At 39.1% G+C, this 25,258-nt stretch overlaps 1 protein-coding gene across 5 annotated transcripts in view; it reads left to right on the plus strand.

Annotated features, from left to right (window-relative positions):
• Positions 1-25,258, plus strand: part of PALLD (palladin, cytoskeletal associated protein) — a 339,690-nt gene that overhangs the window by 46,635 nt on the left and 267,797 nt on the right. For all 5 annotated transcript variants that reach the window (XM_054554689.1, XM_054554684.1, XM_054554686.1 and 2 more), the window contains exon 2: positions 17,356-17,534. The gene's annotated coding sequence lies outside the window, so the exon portion shown is untranslated. The remainder of the gene's footprint in view (positions 1-17,355; positions 17,535-25,258) is intronic.

Consider the following 25,258-nt stretch of genomic DNA (forward strand, 5'->3'; position numbering starts at 1 on the left):
TAACAGTATTACCAAGTATAATAGTGCTTTCTGAATATCGCTTTCTTTCCTCCTTTATGTAAAATATGTACAATCTGATATTATTTGCTAAATACATAAATGTATTTACAAATGGCTTTCTAAAGACTAAGTGATATAATCCAAAGTTTAGAAAATCAGATTTTGCTCACAAGGGGTTCGGAAAGTGCCTTTTCAGGATCATAATTAAACTTAGCTAATTGTAATTCCAAGATTGATGCAAGAAGGCAAAAGGTTCAAGAATGAAGTCAATTTTTCCTGAGGTTAGGAATAAATCTATAAATTCTGGTTATATGAATCGCTAAAGAATTATTGCGCAGGGATCAATAAATCACTTCTAAAGCAGTGTTAGAAGGCTGTTCCACCTCCTCAGTATACTAGTTACAATTGCATTATTAGGCTCAAGAGTGTTGGGCAAACTGGTTCTTTTAGCTTTTAACATTGCAGTAAATGGCTTGGCAACAGATTTAACATTTTCTTTGTAACATCCAAGGTTAACTCTTTTTTTTCCTTAAGATCTGGAATGTTCCCAACACAAAGAAATGATAAATGTTTGAGGTGAGGGACATTCCAATCACTCTAACTGGATCACTACCTGTCACAAACATGCATCAAAATACCACTTACACCCTACAAGTGTGAACAGTCACCATGTATCAATTAAACAAACAAAAAAGCCCAGCCCAACCTTGGACCAATTAAAACAATCTCTGAAGATGGAACTCTTTTTTTCCCCCCTGCAACGGTTAGCTCTTTAGTCACTGGCCAGAAAACCTCTAATCCCAGCAGAATTTTAGAGCTATTAAGTACTTTAGTTCTTAGCCACTTAGAAATCATAATGACATAATGATGCTTTACAAGAAGAAGAGGTAGGGGAGGAGGGAAGAATTTCTGTTCCTCCTCCTCAGTGACATGAGAATAAAGAAGAAAAATGAGAAGTTATAACCATGAATATCTGCATGTTATGTTTACTTGAACAAAAATGCAAATTTTATCTCTTATTGAAAAGAATTGTTTTTGAACAAAAGTGAATAGGTAAAAATAGTGATTTTGTACAATCAACTAAGGGACTGGTTTTCCTTTAGTTTTTTTGTATTTGTTTGTTTGCTTTGTTTTTGTTTTGGCTTCTCAACACTGAGCATAGCTGATGGGGCAAAGGGCAGATTCAACACTCCACACCCTCTCAGGAGGGTAGGCTCTGAGGGTTAAAATGTTGAGGGGCAGATGTCGCTTGTGAAGCCTCACATACCACGTGACCATGGCAGAGAGTTCCTTGAGCACTGAAAAGCACTTTTCTTTCCCAACAGATAGTCTTATGTGTGCGCCAATCCCAAGCAGAAATCAGGATTTTCTTTACTCTATAGGTGATAAGCATGAGATTCTTCCCCAAGAAGAATGCTGAAAAATCAGAAAGGATATAAAAATGGGGGAAAGGGTGGGATATTCAGGAAACTACCAAAATATGTACATGTGAAAATAAATTTCATGAAACTGATTCTTTGGTTAAATAACAACGTTTAAAAAATTTCTTCAAAGCTCTCAAATGGGCCTTTGAAAAATTAAATTACACCACATTGGATCTGAATTTAGCATGTGATTTCCTAACAAATTTTTATTTTTTTATTTTTTAAATGTTTTTAATTATACTTTAAGTTCTAGGGTACATGTGCACAACACGCAGGTTAACACAAACATTTTAAAGTTAGAGGTTCTACGTCAATGAAATAAGGCTAAAACATGAACCTTGGGAAGAAACATTGGAAACTTTAGTACAAAGGAAGTTACGAATGAATATGATTAAGTTTAGAAAGCTTTCCTAGGAGAGGAAATGTCAGATGTTGATTCAGATTTTTGTACGAAGAATGAAAGCATTATTTAAAATATATTTTGTGATGCAAACAGGGAAACATCATAGTATTTTTGTGTGTGTGCTGAATATAAGCTCCATTTTACAGCTAATGTGTCCCCAATAAACAATCCTAATTAGAAAGCCCCTGGAAATCTCCAGCATTATCTTAATTAAATTAGGCTAATCTAATAAATGCATCATAATTAAGAGGACTGTGCCATTCTTTAGTATTCAGCACACCAGGCATTAGATGATTTGTCCCACTTTCAGCCATCAGTTGTCATGCTTGCTAAAAGATAAGAAAAATGGTAGCACCAGTCATCGTAGTCCCTCAAGGAATCATCCATCTAGTTCTTGAATTTTCTTTACAACACCTCTGTCAATTATTTCTTCCTCTTCAGAGCATCTAGTGACAGGGAACTCACTAAGCCATTTTGATCTGTTTCATCTTTGAACATATGGAATAATTTTAGCCATAAGAAACCTCAGGGAATTTTTTTTAGTTCCTTCAACATAGACCTAACATAGTACCCAGACAACTATTTTTAAGTCCAATTTCAAACAACCTGGAAAAACAGCGGATCAATGGAACACTAAAGGCTATAGGGAGACTATGATCATTCTTGCCCAAAGGAATTGCAAAAAGGCAGGTGTGTAAATAGTATTTACATATAGGATGGACCTCTCCACCTTTTTCTAGTACAGATTAATTTTTAATTTTCCCAACATCTATAAATTGCCAGAATGGTAAGGTAGTGAGGAAACACTTTCTCACAATGTACACAGACTTGAAAGGTATTGACCTGTCCTCCTTATCGCAAACAGTTCTTGGGAACCCCAAGGAGAGATGTGGCTGAGGCAGAGATCACATTATCTAGCTCTTCTGCTATACACATATTGGGCTCTGATAATTAGAACATTGATCCACAAGACAACCTTTGGTATGCTGTTCTTTTCCTTCACAGCAAACACGTATAGCCATTATTGTTTGTTTGTTTGTTTCTTTTTTGAGACAGAGTCTCATCTGGAGACTCCCAGGCTGGAGTGCAGCTCACTGCGACCTCTGCCTCCCGGGTTCATGCCATTCTCCTGCCTCAGCCTCCTGAGTAGCTGGGACTACAGGCACCCGCCACCATGCCCAGCTAATTTTTCGTATTTTTAGTAGAGACGGGGTTTCACCATGTTAGCCAGGATGGTCTCGATCTCCTGACCTAGTGATCCGCCCACCTCGACCTCCCAAAGTGCTGAGATTACAGGTGTGAGATCAGTTTTTTTTTTTAAGACACAGAGTCTCACTATGTTGCCCCGGCTGGCTTCAAACTCCTGGGCTCAAGCAATCCTTCAACCTCAGCCTTCTAAGTAGCTGGGACTACACATGGCTCATCAGTGATATTTTTAAATACAAAAATACACATTTTTATTTGCTTATGCAAACAAAGGAACTATTATAATTTCCTGCAACTAGTAAATATCAAATGCTAAAGCCTTTTTTTCTAATTCCACCTTTTCCCCACCACACCATGTAATAGCTTTAGAGTTGTTTTTTTGGGGGGAGGAGGGAAGGGGTGTTATGTGTATTTTTTGTCTTTTGCCAAGTCTCTAAGTGCCTCTGAAGCCAATTTTTAAAAGTTGTACATTGTGAGATCACAGTTGCTTTGGGGCATACAGGATATAAGCACAAAATGATGGACTGTAGCCAGGTAGTGAGGCTCTAATTGTAGTCGGAAAGAAGAACATTTTCATCATGACATAATGAAATCTGTATTTTTCAAAGAAAAAGATCTAAATTTGTATCAAGTCATAACATTAGTTTTCCTACTTTTTAAAAAAAAATCTAGTCTATTATTAATAGAATGAAATGTCAGCCTTAGGCAATTTGCTCTGAAAAAACAACTGAAATGAAACATGGCATTTTATTCGTTATTCAAATGGCCAAATAAAACAAGGTGTAATTAGTCCTGACTTCCTGTTCTTGCTCACACACCTGAGGCCCCTCCCCGCTCTGCTGCAGCTCCGCACACCCAGGCTCTCAGGGGAAGCAGTGGAGGCAGCCTTCTTGGACAACAGCTCACTTGTCTACACAGTCAAAAGTATGTATTTGATCAAAATGGTTGGGAGGAGGACAGGTGTTACTTATAGAATTACCTGTGTAACTAGAACAAGAAAAGGAGGCAGCATTTGCAGAATGTTTGCAAATCTTTCAGGAACTTGATTCAAGGAGTGTGTCTGATGTTAAATCCAGGCATATATGTATATGGCTGCTTGTGTGTGTGTGTATATGTGTGTAATAGTGTAAATTCACTTTTTTAAAAAATGAAGACATTCACAATTTTAGCCAGAATAGTTGGTGCAAGGCCCATAAGTGCTACCTGCTAAGAATATAATTCCTTCTACCTCTAATGTTTCATTATCAAATTAAAAGAGTTCTCTCCTCAGTGGATACTTCATTTATCATAGCTCTCCTTGGAAAGCTGACCTCTAAACATGAACTTCTAGAAGGAACACAGAATAAGAACAAGGGAAAAGCATTCGGGAAGGAGGGTGGCTTTGAAAGGAGTTAGCTGGGAAAACCTTTGAAAAAGAAAGTGAACCCATTTCTGTACACACAATTATTGACTGACGGGGCAGTTTACAGTTTAACTTCGTGTGCACTCATGCCCTGTTTGAGATGCCTGTTTTGTGGTTCCGCAGAGACCACACTAGCCACATTTGAACACCATTAGATTAGACTAGAGCCAGAACTCAGCAAAGGGAGGCTCTTCCTCAGCCTCTGACAGAATCACCACCAAATCTGGTTGTCCTCCTTGTCCTAAGCAATTGAACTTGGCTCTGTGGAGGGAGCCTCAACCAACTGAAGCATCATTTGGAGAACAGATGAAAAATAAAGAAGCGAAGCCTTTTGAATGCTAAAGTTTTAGCTTTTTCCAAAAGTAAGGCATTTTCCTCTCATTCTCAATCTCTTCTTCCGTTCAGTTTTCTCCTCCCATATTCTTAGTCGTGATTACATAGATTAAGGCAAGAAACTGGGGGTTTCCCTAATGAACTCGGGGAAATTTTGAGGGACATCTCCTGTCCTTTGACTTTCGGGAAAGTTCTTCCATTGTTAAGGAAAAAAGTTGTATTGGATGTAATTGTTTGTTAAATACAAAGAACTAACTGCTGGGCTTTCTAGGAGTCCGTACATGAACTGTTTTACGTGGGTTTCTGCAATTCCATAGAGTCGAAGACACCAACAGGAGCTGCGGCCCCTTTGCCTAGTTTGGCTTTAGTCCTTTGGAGTTTCATAATTCTGAGGTGATCATTGTATTTCAGTGGACAGGTTCCAAATGCACAGAAGACTGACAGCATTGTCTGATAAAGCATCTCCCATTTTATCCCATTTGGAATGTAATCCATGTTACAACAATAGCTAATAATTACCTGCCATAATTGTAGCAACAGAATAGCTGAATGTGCACCTCTAGCTGATTTATGTATGCAATTTCTCATTCTCAAGCTCTCTATAATCCATTCTCCTCCCCTACCCCCCACCCCCAACGCTTTGAAGCCTTGAAAGCATTCAATACAAATTTTCACAATATAGGTGACTTTGAAGTGTGGCTTGTCAGGTCATGCTGACTTATTTTTGTACTTGCATAGATAATTGGTGAGGATGAATCTATTTTTTTAGCTAACAAGTGTAACTTGAGAATTTGTGAATGAGTGGCAGACGGGGTGGGAAACTTTTTTCCTTCACATATTGTGAAATGTACTTCTGTCTACGCATGGGAATGAGTCACATTTGCAAAAAGCCATAATATTCACTAGTGCCAAAATGACATTTTTTAGTTGCTCTTGCAATGAGCTATAAGTAGGACAACTGCCCATCCTAGTTTACCCAAAACAGTTATTATTTATTCCTATAATTATCAATGGTTACCTATTTCTTTCATTCTCAAAAATGTCCTGGCTTGGGCAATATATGTTTACCCTGCATATATCCAGATTGTGGGGGAAAATCCAGTATTTTCATGTGCCGTGGCCAAATGGCAGCTTATTTAAAAAAATAGAAAATTCTTGGAATTAACAGTCAAGGATACGTGAGAGATTAGAAATCAACATTTCACATTAATTCCTGTGTAAGAAAATTATACGTAAACATAGACTGTTAAAACAGGCATAGCAAATATGTTTCAACTCAGGGGCCAACACTAATTGGTTGGTAGTGGCTGCCCCTAGCATCACTGGAGAAGGACTCTGAAACCGAGTTGGGGATCAATGGGATATAGGGCTTGCTGTATTACTGATGTCTGCCATAAGCTCTGGAAAAGCTAGTTGTAAAATGTATGCTAGGTATTAAATGTCACCACCATAGAGCCAGATGAGGTTTTAGTGATAATCCAACCCAGTGTTTTCAAAATGTGTTCCCAGAACACTGATCCTTCAACATGATTCACAGAACACATGTTCCATGATCTAGTAAGATTGAGAATGATGCCTGCCATATTTCTCTCTCAGAAATTCAGTGTATATTGGCACAGAGCTCTAAAAAGTTCTGTTTAACTTTCTGACAGATGTTTAACTTTGTTTAACCCAGTGCTTGGTAAACCTATTTGGCCACAGAAACCTTTTCAATGTTATCTGTCAACTTGCTACAGAACTAGTTTCTTGGTACACATTTGAGGAAACTCTAGTCTTAGCCCATTCCTTGCATTTCACAAATAAGGAAACTATAGCCCCAAATGAGAGAATGACTGGACCACAGTCAACTTAGTTGATCTATGGACCGGGCAAAACTGGAACTCAGTGATATAGGAGTTAAGAAGAAATTATTTAGGCAGATAGTGAGGGTATAGGAGTCCTCGGTAAGGTTTTCCTTTTATTGAAAAGCAGCCCCAAAATTATACTAATGAGCAGCCTGTAAAATCGAGCTGCAGACACAGACAAGCAAGCGGGAAGCTTGCATGGGTGAATGCCAGCAGTTGTGCCAATAGGAACAGGCACCTGGGACTAGGCATGTTCAAAATGGCAGCTCCATCTTCCCTTTTCTTTGCCAGCCACATGTACAGTAAGGAGCAGACAACATGGGCTAGCCAAGTGGACAGCCCATTTGCATAATAAGATTAGGGTGGGGTGGCCAGCCTTCCCAAAACGTCACACTTGGTCCAACCAATCTGTGGGCCCTACGTAAATCAGACACCGCCACCTCAAACCTGCCTATAAAATCCAGTGCACTCCCATTCGGGAGCCCCTCTGTCTCAAGAGAGAGAGAGCTGTTCTCCTTTATCTTTCTTTTGCCTATTAAACCTTTGCTTCTAAACCCACTCTGTGTGTGTGTCCATGTCCTTAATCTTTTTGGTGCAAAACAACGACGAACCCCGTGGATTTACCCCAGACAATGAGGCTGCTTCATCAGAACTGCTGACTCCAAGTCCTAGGTCCTTTCCGCTGCATCACCAGTGAGGAAAATATTAGAAGCAATCTAAGATTTTAATAGCTTCTGGCAGCACAGATATTTAGTAGATTTCACTTATCTATTTTTATAGGTTTTGGCTTTTTGTTGTTGGTGGTGGGTTTTTATTTGTTTTTTTTGGTTTTGTTTTTTTGTGATGAGATCTTGCTTTGTCACTCAGGCTGGAGTGCAGTGGCACAATCATAGCTCACTGCTGCCTCGAATTCCTGGGCTCAAGTGATCCTCCCACCTCAGCCTCCCGAGTACCTGGGACTACAGGCACGTGCCACCATGCCCAGTTAGTTTTCAAAATTTTTTTTGTAGAGACAGGGTCTTGTCATCTTGCCCAGACTGGTCTCTAACTCTTGGGCTGAAGTGATCCTTCCACGTTGACCTCCTGAAGTGCTCGGATTATAGGCAGGAGCCACCATGCCCAGCCTGGATTTGTTTTTAAAAGATGGTAAATAAATATCTGTATATTCCTAGTGTCAGACACTAAGCTACCTCTCATGGTCAAAAAGAAAAAAAAAAGGCAAGATAAAATCATTTTCATAGTTTAGTTTTATCTGGGCTGGTCCATCCTTCTATTTTATCCTTTTTCCTTAGGAGATAAAGTGGTTATTTGAGGAAAGAATTGCTAGACATGAATCTGGTTTTGGTTCAAATTCTATTTTATTATTTCCTGGGCTTTGAATTTCAAAAAGCCAATCTATTTATTGGTCTCTTTGGGGCCATAAGGTTAAAGTACATCTGTCGTCCACACAAATTTAGCTATTGGCCTTCGAGCTAAGCAGTCATGAAATTATAGCCATAGTAAATTTAGACAACGATTAATTTCACTTCGGTCTGCCTATAAATCCACATGACAGAATAAACATAGTGTGTCATGTGGTTAATGTGAACACATGTAAAAAATTAAGAAATCTTTGGTGACCAGACAAAAAATACTCCATAAAAATTAATTAGTGTTTCATTGTGGATGTATGAAATGCAATACTTACAGATGGCCTGACTTGGAGCTTAGGCAGCAACAAAACTTATCTTGGGCATCACTTGCAAATTTTGTTTTGGTGGTTCTCCAGTTTGTGGCAGACCACTGCCATTCCTTTGAGGAAAAGGAATACCTGGAAAATATAACCATTGCTGAAGCACTTATCTCTCTGGGGTTTTTTCCTACCCTTTATTTTCATTATTATACCATTACAGAAACTGGTTGCTTCAGTTTTCTTCAAGTATGGACTTCATGAAGCCATGTGGTTGCATGTGCTTTGGGAGGAGGAGGCAGCTGGGGGCTAAATTTGCCATCCTGAAATCATCCGTGACATCCCTTTGAAGATAAATTTTGTCAGGAAGTACAAATCAGTGAAGTTGTGAGGAAAAAAATGGAGAGACATCTTTCAACATAACCTTGTTTCCCCTTGAGCATAAAGGAATTGATTTAAAGGAGAAAATAAAAACTCAACAGTTTTTAAAGGCTTTTATTTAATAAGCACCTGATTGTTTCCATTAACTGGCTTTTAACATTTACCATTTTGCTTAGCAAAGTTGGAGAACATTAGCCAAGATTCACTGATGAAACTTTATAAGTGTTATAAGTCAGATTTGTTTCATTTTAAAAGCCACATGTTTAAAATACAGTGCACAGAGAATTTTTATGATAAGTAGTTGTGGTTCAATAAAATAAAGATAGCCAAAAGAAACTGTCACTCATAAAATCTATATTTCCTGCTAAGTGTTAGTATTAAAATAGATACTGCTAGTCAACTTGTAAGCCAAGCAATGCCATATGTGATTTTTTAACATAAGCTATTTGTATTCTATACTAGAAAGTGTATCTTAGACTTTGCAGTGATTTGTTGGTTCCTTTCATTAATCATGAATTTATTATCATAAAAATCAACACTCATGACCCTATCTTGGAGAATCGGAGTGTTCTGAGCATTCCCAGATGTGTACTGCAGCTCCAGTATACAGTTCCGAGCCCCACTGCCAGTTGCCAGGGTCATAAGAGAAAGATATTACTAGACCATGTCAGGGAGGCGAATTTTTAAATGTTCTTATACCAACCAAGAATGGAAATGACTGGTGGTTTTCAAGGACAGCCATTTGGTCTGAAGCAGCTGCAGCCCCTTGATTTTAATTATCCTCCTGACCCTTTGATCCCTAACCAAAAAGGCCCTAGGACTGTGGACAGATGCAGCCACTCTCCTTTAACAACTGGACTCAGACCAAGTCAGCAGTCACATTTAACCTCACCTTGAAATGTAGAAAGTGAACAATTACATATTGAACATTTTCATGTAAAACACCTTCTTGAATTTCAATCCAGCCACATCCTGCTAGTACGATAATGTGATCCTTGAATTTTTGGCACCATCTCATTTTTAAGCTGGAATGTTTGGAAAATCCTTATGGGGAGGGAGGAATCATTATGCAACAACAACAATACACACACACACACACACACACATATGTGTGTGTGTATGTATACATATTTATAAAAAACAATTTCAAAATCCCAGCACAGAACAGTATAAAGAAATATGCCATCTTACAGAACTATAATGTTACAATCCTTTTTCCTTTTATGTGCTATAATCCTTTATGAACAAGGAAAATTCAAGACTGGTGAATATTATCTCCTCTCCAACAAATTGATTTCAACCTGAGTATTATATCCAAAGAAACTTAATCTATAAGTATGAAGCTATACCCAACTTTGAAAGATTTTTGAAGCAGTACAAGTTTCTTTCTTCTTCTTTTTTTTTTTTTCCTTTTTTTTGAGACAGAGTCTCGCTCTGTCACCCAGGCTGGAGTGCATTGGCATAATCTTGACTCACTGCAACCTCCACCTCCCAGGTTCACGCCATTCTCCTGCCTCAGCCTCCTGAGTAGCTGGGACTACAGGCATGCACCACCATGCCCGGCTAATTTTTGTATTTTTGGTAGAGACAGGGTTTCACCATGCTGGCCAGGCTGGTCTTGCTTGAACTCCTGACCTTATGATCTGCCCGCCTCGGCCTCCCAAAGTGCTGGGATTACAGGCGTGAGCCACCATGCCTGGCACAGTACAGGTTTCTGTGTGATGGAAAAATCTAAGCTCATTAAGTAAAATATAGTCAGTGTATTTCCTTATGTCTACAATTGGATTTTCTTCTCTGTTAGCCCCTGCTACTAGTCTCATGCACTAAGAAACCTGGCTTAGCTGACATCTATGCTTCCAGTCGATTCCTGCATTGCAGTTGAAGTGAAAAAAGCCCCTTGATGAATGAATGAATAATTGATTGATGAATGAATGAATGAATGAATGAATGAGTATGACTACATCTTCTAATCCTTTTACATTTTATTTCCAATTAGTACAAGGTTATTTTCATACGCTGTTTGTGGTCTTGAAATCTGACAGCCAGTCCCAACTGGTTTATTCTTATATTAGCAACTTAATTCTTTTGAAGGGGCATGTACCATGCCCACTAATTTTGCAAGGTTTGGTTCTCCAGCTTCCCTCAGCTCCTTGTTTATGTGGCAATTACATCGCTATTTAACAGCTGTACTAGAAATTAAAGAGGAAGAATCAGTAGGCTTTGTTAAAACATGTATCTATCCATAGATACATGTTTTGATGAAAGATGAAAGCCAAAAGCATTAAGGAAAATGAAATTTTGGAGACTACGTGGTTTTTATTGTTTGTGTTCTTATTTTTAATTGCTATAGATAAAGGAGAGTTGCCTGTATCTAAAAATATAATGACAACTACTTCACAAGGTACTTGTGAAAATAAAATAGGGTCATATTTGCATGTAATATGCATTCAATAAATATTCTCTTTCCCTTAATTTGAATTTCTATAAGTCCTTAAGAATTGTCATTGTTCCCAAATATTGTATGATCTTTCCATCCTAATTATGAGATCATAATTACATATTTTTAATGATTTTATGGCAGAAAATAAAAAATGTGATTGAAGTTGAAATTTATCAGAAGTTCAGAATGGGAATGTAGATAATAAGATTTTAATTTTTTGATATGCTACCCAGATACTATTCACTAGATAAAAGGCTTCCAGGTATTCAAAATGGAATGAATAAATGTCCGAGGGGGTTCTCAAGTCAAATTTTACTTGAGTGGATTCTCTCTTAGCCACATTCCACCCACACTCCTCTCTCAATCAAACCCCTCTCCACTCTTAGCCCATAGCAATTAAACAGGGCTTTCAGGATCTGGAGGAAAGTGAGAATGTATCCCCTAGAAAGAGATCAAATTGAGGATGGCAAATGTGTTTCATTTCAGCCCTCAACTTTAGTTGCTTTGTAGCCTTAAACAGCTGTGCTGAGGATTCTCAGACATTCCATCTCACTAGCAAAGAACATTCTGATGAGTGAGTGACGTCTGCCACAGGAAGAATGGGGATAGTGTCCTTGCCTGTGCCATGCATTTACCAAACCTATAATTCATCCTATTTTGTATGTTTCACAGTTTAGCTTGTCACCCTAGTATCTCTTTCCCTAAATGACACCAGCAACAAGAATTTAATGTGAGAAAAATTTCAAGAGGTCAAAATTTAACCAACAGATCTCCTCCCATTTACCTCTTTAGAGAATAGTAAATGTTTTGAGTTCTTTGCCAGGAAGCTGGTGGAATTATGACCTTTGAGAAACTCAACTAAACAAACATGACTGGAGCACACCCATCTCGTCCAATGTGTGGGCCAAAACTTCAAAACTCTGAGATTCTCTTAGTTTAGACAAGAAGGTGATGTGTCTTTAATCAGCTACATAAAGAGTGAATGAGGCAGATTTCCTTTTCTCATATATGCACTAACTAGATTATTTTCAGTTTAATTTTATGCTTTTTAAATGCACTTCAGTTTGAGTTGGTGAAAGTCTATAAGCCTCTCTCCATATATCTTTTAAAGCACAAACTGTGGCTGATATTAAACTATTTGTTCAGTCCTTTCTTCATCTGTAAGCATATTCTTCTTTGATAAGCTCAATGGCATTGTGTCCTGTTTGAAAATGTAGGTTTGACTGCTATTCGGATATGGTGAGGTCCACAGATTAGGAGATAACTGTCATTGGAAAGATACTAAATAGTTTGGTATTCATAGTTCCCAAGAGGAGGGGGTGTGCTGCACCACAGGGGACTGCAGGGGACGTGCCAGGGTCAGTCAGAAGGCCAAGGAGCAAGGGGGAAATGTGGACAGGAGCCTTTGCCTAGGAACCCACAGGAAAGGGATAAGTGAGGCAAGGTACGCAGGGTTAGAACTGCCTGTTTTGAGTAATTTCAGTGGGTTCTCAAGCATAGGGGCTGTTTCTGGTTGTCTGGTATCTGGCCCTGGGTTGATGTGGGGAGGGAAGCTGTGGCCCTGAGTATGAGAGCCTAATAGAGGGAGTGCTGAGTGTGTGGACTCTGGACTGGTTAGTTTGCCTATGGAGGGCACGCTCCCAGGAGGGTCTTTAACACCTCTAGGAACTGGCTAACCCTGGGAAGGGCAGTCCCTGCAGGGTCAGCAATGTCCTAGATGCAAAATTGAATGCATGCAAAATTATGTTCTTTTTGTATGTTTCTCTCTGTACTCAAAAATAATTAACCTCATTCATTTGATAATTGATCATTTGTCCCTTTCTGATATCGTCTGTATTGTTTCCTCACGCCATTATTTGATATCAAATGCATGTATGCCAATTTCCCCAACTAGAAATCAACTACTTCTTGATTATTTAAAAAAATGCAATTTTTAACTTTTAAAATTAATCCGTAGAGTATTGAACATAGTTGATGCTTTAAAATATTTATTATCAGCCCCACATTACTTTAGAACATGCATCCGATGAAACAGCAAATAGTGAAGAAATCTGTGCTCTGATAGATTTATAAAATGCTACATATGTATTACATCTCACTCTTTGATGTTTGCAGTTCACATTTCCTTATTTAAGGCCCTGGGAAGGCCTGCAGCAAATAAATTGTTTAACATTGTCTCAGTCCAGCCATTTACTAAACTTATTTGACCATGAAATTTTTTCTCATTGAGTACCTGCTAACAACCCATGAATATGTTACAGAATGCTTTTCTGTCCTGTTTCTTCCATGGAATTTGTACTTTAAAAAAATAAATTAAGACTGATTATAAACTGAGTGATAATGATAAGTTTAAGGCTAAATAAAATAATCAGTAAGTGCTATAAAGTGCTTGAAATATACCTTAATACTGGCAGAAAAGTTAAGACAATGAATGCATTTTCTGCCTCAGTCTAACTCATCTATTTAGTCATCTGAAATGGTTCGTTATGTAATAAAACTCTTCAGCAACTGCATATGGCAAAATGATTGGTGCTTGTAAACCACTAGGCTGACCTGTTTTTGCTTTTTAAATATGCATGCTTTTTGTTCTCCACCTCAGTGAATAAAATTGAAACAGCATCTCAGATTGTAACACATAGGCGAAATAATGCAGAGAAAAGAATAAATTTGCCCAGTAAGGTATAAGTAAAATAATTAGCATGAGCCATGCATATTGCTTTCAGGGAAAGCAACTGACAGCCAGGGAAAGTCAGTTGTTGACGTAAGTGCCTGTCAAGTCGCCAGTTCTATGTTGTTAAAATGTGGTAAGTTAGGGTGTGACCCAAGAGGAGGAGGAAAAAAAAAAAAACCTGCAAATATTTGGATGGCAGGCTCTCCCTAAAAACAAAAAGGGCAGCATAGTTTCTGGCCAATATTTAGATCAGTGTGTGTTTGATCTATGATTGGAATCATTTGCTCAATGGAACTAGCAATGGCAGAGCAAAGAGGCTCAACTGTGACTTTAGGAAAGTCATTTAGCCTTACAGTTCAGGTTCCTCATCTGTATGAGGAGACGAAATGTCAAGGGTTTTTTGTTGAAGAGTGTATTTTTAATGATTGTGTTAAAAAATATTTCACAAAATGATGTAGAAAATTCTTTGATGAAGGGTGCAAGTAATTAATGGCTTAGCTTACTTGAAATATACTAGGATACAATCATGTTTCTGAGATCACAGGCCCACATTGGACCTTTAAATGTATTGATGGATTTGGCACCTTGTCTTTATCACAACCATGGTACTTGACTTTCCATGTTATACTGAAATTAGCTCTTGATGGGCCTTTCTATCCTATTGGAATGTAAGTTTTTCCAGGGTAGAGGCCTGGTCTTATATTAACTTACTCTCTAGGTTCTAGCCCAATGTTTGGCATATGACTGTATTAAGCATGCCTTTTAATTTTCAGTGTCTCTGCTGCTTTGGCATGCAAGGGACCAGAGATACAACATACATTTTTAAAAAATGGTTGCTCAGGAGGTTGAGGCAGGAGAATGGGATGAACCCGGGAGGCGGAGCTTGCAGTGAGCTGAGATCGCGCCACTGCACTCCAGCCTGGGTGACAGAGCGAGACTCCATCTCAAAAACAAACAAACAAAAAATGGTAGCTATGTTAAACAAGTGAGTAACCTGGATGGAGAGCCAAGACTCTGTGAGATGGATCATTCTGGTCCAGAACTTATCAGACCAACACTTCTTAAAGTGCACATGATCACCTAGGGGATCTGAACTGATTCAGTAGATTTGGGGTGAGGGTAAAGATACTGCACTTCTAACAAGCTCCCGGGTGATGCTGATGCTGCTGGCCCCAGGACCACACTTTGAGGAGCAAAAAGCAGGAGTGGGGAACCATTTTCTATAAAGATCCAGATACTAAATAATTGGGGCTTTGAGGGCCATATAGTATGTTGCAACTACTACTTGACTCTGTGACTGTAATGCAAAAGCAGACATAGAAAATATGTAAATGAATGAGCATGGTTCTGTTCCCCGCCCGCCACCAAAAAAAAACACCTTATTTAAGGACTCTGAAATGTGAACTTTATGTCACAAGATACTCTTCTTCTTTTGATTTTTTTCAAACCTTTAAGAGTATAAAAACCATTCTTCGCTCAAGGGCCGTATAAAAACAGGCAGTAGGCTTGCAGGCTGTAAGTTCACTGAGTTAGAGGACAACATACTAGTCACTTAGGTAGTTGGCAAAGGTTTCCCTATGGAGTACATCTAACCAAAAGAAATGAATCCTTCTCTCTATTGAACCTCTGTTGCATTTTCTTATGCTTCATTTTCCCCCAATAGGTGGTTTATATCTTTTTTAGGTAGAAACACTCTAATTCACAGTACAGACAGACAAACTCAACCAGTTTCAGAGTTTAGCAGGCATTATTTTTTCTATTACCTGTAGTAGGTAATGCCGTTCCTCACACATAGAAGAAGCTCTGTAAGTGTATATTCAGTTTATTTAGTCTGTTGAAGACGCCTTTAGCTTGGTCTTAAGGAAGAGTAGTTCCTAGATGGGATTAATGAAGAGGGTAAGCAGATAATTCCAAGGAGAAGAAAATGTGGGCACAGAAAAGTAGGCAGGTAATATTTGAGGGCTATGTAAGGAGCAGTAAGTCCATGCAAATATTCGACAGAAACAGAGGATTAGTATAAGAAAATGATAGGGCCAAGTTATATGAAAACCCACAGTGACAGATCTGAAGTTTAGAGAATGATGTATGTTGGGAAAAACCTCAAGAGCATTAATCTGATGACAGAATATAGAAAGAATTTATAGTCTGCTGGTGATGGAGAGACCAATTAAAACACTAAAGCCACAGTTAATACTGATGGGTGAGGATCTGGACTATGGCTTTGGAAAGATAACAGAAAAAAAAAAAGAGACTGGAGGATGACTCTGGGCTGAAAAGTTCTTCAAGACTTTATGACAACAAAGAAAACCATACAGTGCCCCAGAATCAAGAAATACTGTCCTGCTCAGTTGCCCCCAAAATAATATGGTTTGCATTGCATAGAATGCTTAGTTGGCTGATTATTGTATGTTCTTTAATTTCCCAGGTCTTATCTCTTCTTTGGTGGGAATCACATATTTACTGTTGAGCATGGTTTCTGGTGTTGATACGCAGAGTATTAGCAAACTCATTTGCTTTATTAACTTTATTTTCAAATTAAATTAGACAAAAACCTATATTATTCTACTCTAAATACAGAAAAAAATGCCTTCCGTGTCATATTTCACAAAAGGATGTGAACTCCAAGTAATTTTATAGGAAACTAGACTTAGAGAAAATCTCTAAGTGCTCATTAAGAGCTAAATGGACAATATTTTCCTGGAGAATTCAATCCTTTTAGTTATAAGTGGCAGATTTCGACACATTTCTTTAAAAATAAATCCCATTTGGGGTTTTTTTTAAGGCAACTTTGGGCTTTGTTTTGTTTTGTTTGTATGTTTGTTTCTCGGTAAAATGTAAAGGCCACCAAATGTTACTGAGAATTTGAGGTGCTGGGGGAAGAGAGGAGAGAGAGTAAGAGAACCTGTGTTCAAACAGTCTGGCAGCCTGAAATTTCCCACACGAAGGACCTGATTGTTTGGGAAAGGAAAAGTGCTGACCGGCAAGAATGAATTACAGCACAACTGCTATATCTCTCCACATCTTGGAGGCCAAGGCGATCTGCTAGAAAGTTTTGTAAATATCAGAAATGTGGAAGGCATTAAATCTGTTACTGCTCAGCTGATCAGAAGTCTTAAGGTCAACAAAAATATTGCTGCCTGTGATTTTTTAACATGATGATAAGTTTCTTTCCATATATTAAATATTTTGAGCATAATGTTTATATTACTTTTCTATTTTTCTTTAGATAAGACTAATAGATAAAATTGTAATAAATGGAGGAGGTATTTGTTATAAAGCATTTTATAAGACACTGAGTTTCTGTTCCTTTTATAACTGAAATGGTCTTTCTGAGTTTGACAGCGTCACTTGGGTTGATAAAATATACAAGATGCTTTACAAAGAAAACCTATGGGAGTTGTCTAGTCATTAATTTCACAGTCTAAATCGTAGAGTTTCCATTAGTAACACTGACATTGATTTTTTTTTAATCAAACAAACATCGTTTTGCATAGCAACCAGCCTTCACTTCTGCTTTATTGTTTTAAACATCACCATTTCCTTTCTTTCCCTCCTATCCTTTGACCTCCATTTGGCCTGCAGATGGTTCTGTGAAGGGAAAGAACTGCACAACACTCCTGATATTCAAATCCACTGTGAGGGAGGGGACCTTCATACCCTGATCATAGCAGAGGCCTTTGAGGACGACACAGGTCGCTACACCTGTCTGGCTACGAATCCCAGCGGCTCAGACACAACATCTGCTGAGGTGTTCATTGAAGGTAAGGAGGGGTGCCTAGCAATGGGGGATAAAGGGGTGTCAATGGTCTAATCACTCTAGTATCTTGGGCGTGCAAATGTGCCTTTCCAATGCAAACGGCACAATGGTGTTCTAATTCAAACTTCATTTCCCTGAAAACCTTTATAAATTGAACTGTTCCAACATTTAGGCACCCATCAACTATCTCTGATGTCAACATATGTTCCTTTTAATGTAGAATGTTTCCGCTCCATTAACTTGAATTATTTAAAATGTAAGGTATCCAAATTATTTTTGTCTTTCTCTAGTAAATGAAGCATAGAAATATAATTGAAATACCATATCAAGCAAAGTTAAACGATAAATGACTCAGGAAATCATTCATGAGAATTTTAAGTGATTGAATACTTTTTAATGTTCTCATTTTTACTAAATTCTAGAATTTTGCCTCTTTTGTTAAGACCCCATTATTCCTTCTAAATGTACTATAAACTTGTAATCACTAGGTGAGAATATTCAAGAATCAATGTTGTATTAAAGAGGGATAAGCAGAGAGTGGTCTATTTCTGTTGTTCTGTTCATTTTTGACAGGATTCAATCTCCAGGGAGTTGAAAAACTTGATATCAAAGTATTATATTTTACATTTTTATTGTGTTTTGATCAATACATTGGTTTTGATTTAGAATAGTTGGAAGTGTTTTAAGCACTGTAGTGTTTATACTATTCCTAAATCCATAAATTGATGAGTGCTTTGTTAATTGGTTGCTTTCAAAATAATGGTTAAAATGTAGAAAGAATATTAAAATCCTTGAGGTCTGTACTTTTTTTAACTATTTAATAGCACCAATATCTCCAGTATGTAGAGGTGAAGAAGGCAAGATGTGAGCCACCATTTATAACTCCTTCAAGAAGTGACCCACAATAATTAGCTTTAAAAGTAGGGCCGGGTGAGGTAGCTCATGCCTGTAATCCCAGCACTTTGGGAGCCCGAGGCAGGAGGATCGCTCAAGGCCAGGAGTTTGAGACCAGACTGGGCAACATACTGAGACCCTGTCTCAAAAAACAAAACAAAACAAAACAAAAACACTTTTTTAAAGTTAGCCTGGCCTGGTGGCATGTACCTGTACTCCCAGCTACTCAGGAGGCTGAGGAGGTGAGGAGGGAGGATTGCTTGAGCCCATGAGGTCGAGGTTACATTGAGCTATGATGACACCACTGCCCTCCAGCCTGGAAGACAGAGCAAGACCCCATCTCTTAAAAAAAGAGAAAAATTTAAAAGTGAAAAGTAACCATTACTGATGACTAAAAGTATGTACCTTTACTTTCAGTGAAAGGATCCTCCACATTACCTTTGGTAGCAAACATCTTGGAGTGCCTCAAGGGACCTTGTCCTATTAATAAAAACAAACATTCTATATGTAGTAACAACTAATACTTACATGACACTTACAAAATGCACACACACACACACACACAATCATTTACACTTTGCCATAGCCTACAAGGTATTATTAGTGTTCCTTTTTTATAACTGAGGCCCAGAGAGGTAGAAGAAACTTGTTCAAAGTCACACAAGAATTTGAACCAAGACAGTCTTGCTCCAGGGCCCATATTAACCACTCTATCATACTGATAGGTATTTCAAAATGCTGCATGAATGAAAAATGAATGACAAAAAGATGCTTAAAATTTCACTAATGAGTTAGCAGTATTATTCAGGGGTGGGTTATGTAGCACACTTCTTAAGGCATCTTAGAATACAGTGAAGGAAATTTAAACTTCCATAAAAATCCTGTCTGCTATTGATGATCAGATGTGTCTCCAAGTTCAGATAGAGCACTTTTAAATGAAATTCTGTATTTGCTTGCAAGATTGCTAGAAATATGGTAAATTTTGGGTTGTGCTGCTTTCATATTACAAATATTAAATGAAATCACATTAGATTTAAGTAAAAGCCTGTCAACTTAATTTAACCAACATTTATTAAGACCCTGCTAAGTGCCACACAGTGCAGGTATAAATGTGGTTAAGAGACAATCCCTGATATCAAGGAGTTCTCAATCTAACAGCAGATAAACACATTTAAAAAAAAAAAAAAAGCCGGGCACAATGGCTCACATCTGTAATCCCAGCACTTTGGGAGGCCAAGGAGGAGTTCAAGATCAGCCTGGCCAACATGGTAAAACCCCATCTCCACTAAAAATACAAAAATTAGCCGGGCCTGGTGGCAGGCACCTATAGTCCCAGCTACCCAGGAGTCTGAGATCATGCCACTGCACTCTATCCTGGGCGACAGAGCGAGGCTCAGTCTCAAAAAAAAGAAAAAAAAAAAAAAAAACAGAATGTAAAATGATAAAGTAATATTATAATAAGTGGTATAAGAGAAATCGAAAGCATTTTAAGAACTTATAAAAGTGTTAAATGCATGGTATATAAGATATATATGATATATATAAAATCATATATGTACTATAAAATGAGATATTTCACTGCCTCTTGAAACCAGCTGCAGAATCCAACTGGGATAGACTCAAACTCTCACCATACTGATCTTTAACTTTAAATGTGGTTCTTCTGTATAAAAGCCTCTGAACTGACAGTCCTCTTTTGCCAGTCCTTTCAAATCATCTGCCTGAGGTACTGAATATGACAAAAGTATCCCTCTAGTTTTATATGCCGTGTATCTTTCATGTTCGGGACTTCAACAGAGATAGTGGATTTCTTCTAGTGCACAGCTTTCCATGTGACACTGCTGAACTTACTGAGACATCTGACGCTGTTGGGTACCTCTGACTATAGATAGATTGTACGTGACTTTAGATAAATTGAAGGGAGGGTAAGGAAGCTGGACACAGCAAGAATGAAGAGGTGTGAAGATTCAGTCTGCTAAGCCTAACATAAAGTGCTTTAGAAAACTGGCTCCTTGGCCTTGTGAAGTATGAATAATTTTTCGAAAAACAAAAGATTTTAGTGTTTTTATCCCTAAGAACAGTTATGTAAAGTGGGAGAGAACCTCAGATAAATTCTTAGCCTCAACTTATGACTCAAAGTAAGAAATTTTTATATTTTACTTATTCTAGCACTAAATTAGACTCACCCATATTCCTATTGAATTGCTTCCTGAAGCATGTTATTATTACATCAGCTGTCGTTGGCAGCCTATCTATCAGAGGGTAGAAAGGTTTCTTTTTGAAATTAAAATCTCAGCAAAGCCATCTCTAAAAGTTTAACAACCTACAAATTAGAAACTTTCTAAATTCCACTGTCCCATGCATCAGGTTTTAGAATGATACAAAAGAAATTACAGCTTAAGAACAGTGGCTAGCATTCATTTAGTGTCACCTAGGAGCCAAGCATTGTTCTTCATTTTTACAGAGATCACCTCATTTCATCCTTACAAAAATCACACCATTTAAAATTTTTTTATTTTTTTAAATTGACAAATAATAATTGTATACATTCATGGGGTATGTGGTTATGCTTTGATACATATTACATATAGTGATCAGATCAGCGTAATTAGCACATCCATCATCTCAAACATTTATCATTTCTTTGTGTTGAGAACACTCAATATCCTCCTTCTAGCTATTTAAGAACATATAAGGTATTATTGTTAACTATAGTCATCCTATAGTGGTATGGAACATTAGAACGTATTCCTCTTACACTTTTAGCTGTAATTTTATATCCTTTAACAGTCTCTTCCCATCCCCCCCTTCTCCTTCCCCTTTCCAGCCCCTATTAGCTCTTGTTCTGCTTTTTTGCTTCTATGAGATTAACTTTTTTTTTTTTTTTTTTGAGGCAGAGTCTCGCTCTGTCACCCAGGCTGGAGTGCAGTGGCGCGATCTCGGCTCACCGCAAGTTCTGCCTCCTGGGTTCACTCCATTCTCCTGCCTCAGCCTCCCGAGTAGCTGGGACTACAGGTGCCCGCCACCACGCCCATCTAATTTTTTGTATTTTTGGTAGAGATGGGGTTTCGCCATGTTAGCCAGGATGGTCTTGATCTCCTGACCTCATCATCCACCCGCCTTGGCCTCCCAAAGTGCTGGGATTACAGGCGTGAGCCACCTCGCCCGGCCAAGATTAACTTTTTTAACAGCAAGTTAAACGCTACATGTTCTCACTCACATGTGAAAACTAAAAATCACCCTATTTTATAGTTGAAGAGACTGAAGTTTTAAAAGGCTAAGTAATGACCAAGATCACGCATATACACACAGCACACACACACGCCTGGGAGTCAAGGATTCAAACCTAGCCAGTGTGACTCCTGAATCTGCCCTCTACCCTACAGCATAAAATCCAAATAAACTCATCATCACTGGGGCAGCTACAGTTTCTCGCCTTCATCAGGCAACAGGATTTCGGATCTGAGCACAGCATTTTTCAGGGCATATGATTGAGCACTTTTTGGTCATTCTCAAGAATACAGCGAGTGACTACTGTAAGGGAGGCCGTGGTTCACCCTCGAGACACACAGCAGCGAACAAGCAGGCCTCTGCCCTCACTGCACGAACACTCCAGAAGGGGGGCAAAGTAACCCAGTAAACTCATAAGGCATTCCAGCAGCAGCAAGTGCTGTGAAAGAAATAAAGGTGGCTGATGGGATGCAGTGATCAGGAAGGCCGCTCCAAAGAGGTGACATTTGGTCTCCGATAGGAGCCTGAGAAGGAGCCAATAGGGAAGGCTGGGGAAAGAGGGCTCCAGACCAAGGGAACAAATGCAGAGGCCCTGGTGAGGACAGCCAGATGTGCCTAAGTTGCAGGAAGAAGTCCAGGGTAACTGGAACATCAGATGGAAGAGTTAGCTCAGAGGCTTGGGCCACAGCCGGGTTACGCAGGACACAGGGCCTATAGTCACTGTTAGTTTGGCTAAGTAAAATTGAAAATCATGGAGGGTTTAAACTGATTCATATTTTCTAACTGACACTTTGGTTGGTAGAAGCCTATTGCAGCAGGACAGAGGAGAGATGCAGTTGCCTCAGGAGGATACGGCGGAGATGAGGGAGTGAGTCAGATTTGAGTTGGGTTCAGAGGCAGGTCCAAAGCCCTGCAGTGGTTCCATGTGGAGGTGAGGGGAGGAAAGGAATCAGGGATGACTCTGTGGATTCAGCTGTACTGTTTGTGAGGACAATGGTGCCAATCTCTGAAATGAGGAAGACGGAAAAGGAATAGGATTGGGGACAGAAGGAATTAAGTGCTGTCTTTTGAACATGCTGTGTGTGTGTGTGTGTGTATCTGGAGATGGAGTCTCACTCTATTGCTCAGGCTGGAGTGTAGTGCCGCAATCTCGGCTCACTGCAACCTCCACCTCCTGCGTTCAAGTGTTTCTCTTGCCTCAGCGTCCCGAGTAGCTGGGACTACAGTGACGAGCCACCATGCCTGGCTAATTTTTGTATTTTTAGTAAAGATCGGGTTTTGCTATGGTGGCCAGGCTGGTCTCAAACTCCTGACCTCAAGTGACCCGCCCACTTCAGCCTCCCAAACTGCTGGAATTACAGGCATGAGCCACCGGGTCCAGCCTGAACATGCTGTGTTTGAAATCTCTACGTAGCCACGTGGATGTGTCAGGTCGGTAGTTGCAGATATAAACATAGATGTCTAGAGCACAAGGTGAGAATGCTGTATTTGGGGAGCATCAGGATATAGATGGTAACTAAAGCTGTGGGACTGGACACACCTCCAGACAGATCAGCTAGGGAGGAAGAGGGGATGGGAATGAGGAAGGGATCTGAGTCTGAGCCTGGGATACTCCTGCCTGTTGAAAGAGGAGTTGCCAGCAAACAAGATAAGAAAGAAAAGCCCCCAGGGTGTGAGAGAAACCAGGCAGAATGGTGTAAGGGAAGGCAAGAGAAAGAGTTTCTAGAAGACAGAGCTGCGAGCTGTGTCTGCTACTGCTGAGAGCTCCAATCAGATGTGGGCCAGGAGGAAACCACTGGGGTCAGCAACAGTGGATGTTGTCAGCGATTTTAGCAAGAGGAGCTTGAGGAATCTGAACAGGGTTAAAGATCAAATGGTGCTGGTTGAGAAAAGTTTGTGAAATATGGAAAGAGAAGCAGCAAATAACATACTTGTTGGAGAAGTTTTGCTTAACTGCCAACAGAGATAGGAGCTGGTATCTGGAATGGAGCATGGGGTCAAAAAGATGGCTTTTACAGTGTGTGTGTTTTCAGGCAGGAGTTACTAGAATATGTTTATAGGCTGAAGAAGATAGTGCAAGAGAGAAAAATAGATCATGCAGGAGGGTAGAGAGTAAGATGGGGAAAGGAAATGGAATCTGTACTAGATGGTGAGAGGGTACCCTCAAGAACTAGCTGGCAGAGAGAGCTTCTCAAGAATTTCCTATATAAATAGGAAAGATCCATGTAAACATGTAAAATAAATACAGACATCTCAAGTTTCCACCACTGCCTCCTCCTGTGATTGTAAAATGAATTACACAGACTGTAAAATGAATAGCTTTATGAGCTCCAAAGAGGGCAAGATGGTGGCCCTAAAATGTGGGATGAAGGAAGCTGGATTAAACTGGACCTTGTGGATAAAGAGGATTGGGGTCAGGAGGAGAGGAGAGCAGGGCAGCATTGAAAAGGTAGGGAAGGGAACCAGCGTGACGCAGATTGGCAGGTCTTGTTTGACACAGGTTCTCAGTGCTACGAATAATCAGATAAAATGTGTGCCCCTTTGAAGTGACATTGTGAATCGTGCTGTGGTGTGAAATGTGGAATTGTTCCTGGTAATCACGTAGGGTAAAGCCCTTGGTGCCAGGACCACTGCCATGCCTCTCTAGGCAGAGATTCCATTCACTGGGTTTTGAAAACTGTTGGAGAAAAGCTAAACCAGTTTAGCTTTGGCCATTCTTCGTGTCATCTATTTTAAAATAACCTTTCATGGTATTTTATGATGGCTCTATGCTTTGGTTTCTTCATCTGGCGAAAATTAGATTGTTGTAAGGGTTGAGTGGGTTAATCCCCTGGGGTGGTGCCTAGCACACAGTGTAGGCCATTATTATTTTTAAATACCATATTTTATTTTTAAAAAGATAAAATGTACGGATAAAAAGAAGATATAAAAATCATGTCTAGGCCAGGCATGGTGGCTCATGCCTATAATCCCAGCACTTTGGGAGGCTGAGGCAGAAAAATCACTTAGTTCAGGAGTTCAAGACCAGCCGGAGCAACATAGTGAGACTCCCATCTCCACAAAAAATTAAAAAAATAGCCAGGCATGGTGGTGCACACCTGTAGTCCCAGCTACTTGGAAGGCTGAGGTGGGAGGGTCACTTGAGCCCAGCAGGTCAAGGCAGAAGTAGCTGGGATGGCACCACTGCACTCCAGCCTGGGTGACAGAGTGAGACCCTGTCTCAAAAAATAAAAATAAAAAAGCATAATCCCATTGCCTTATGACAGTCACTCTTAATATTTTTATCTTTCCAATTTTTTCCCTACATGTGAGTACTTAAATTTTGCTGTATCTACTCTTTTGAACTCTGTTTTTTTTTAAATTTAACCTATTCTGTCACAGACATCTACCCATGTCATTAAACGTTCTTTAAAACCATTTTAATTCCTTTGTAGTCGTTCATCATTTATAAAGTTACGTGTCACTGACACTGCTTCAGTTACTCTGATCTGTAAATGATTCTTGCTGTATTGGTAATTATAGCAACTGATTTAAAAGAGAGGAAAAGAAATAAATAATAGAACTGAGAGAAAGGATGTATTTATTCCTCAAATCTCTTCTTTT

Source organism: Pongo abelii, chromosome 3, assembly GCF_028885655.2.
Source record: "Pongo abelii isolate AG06213 chromosome 3, NHGRI_mPonAbe1-v2.0_pri, whole genome shotgun sequence".
Lineage (NCBI taxonomy): Eukaryota > Metazoa > Chordata > Mammalia > Primates > Hominidae > Pongo > Pongo abelii.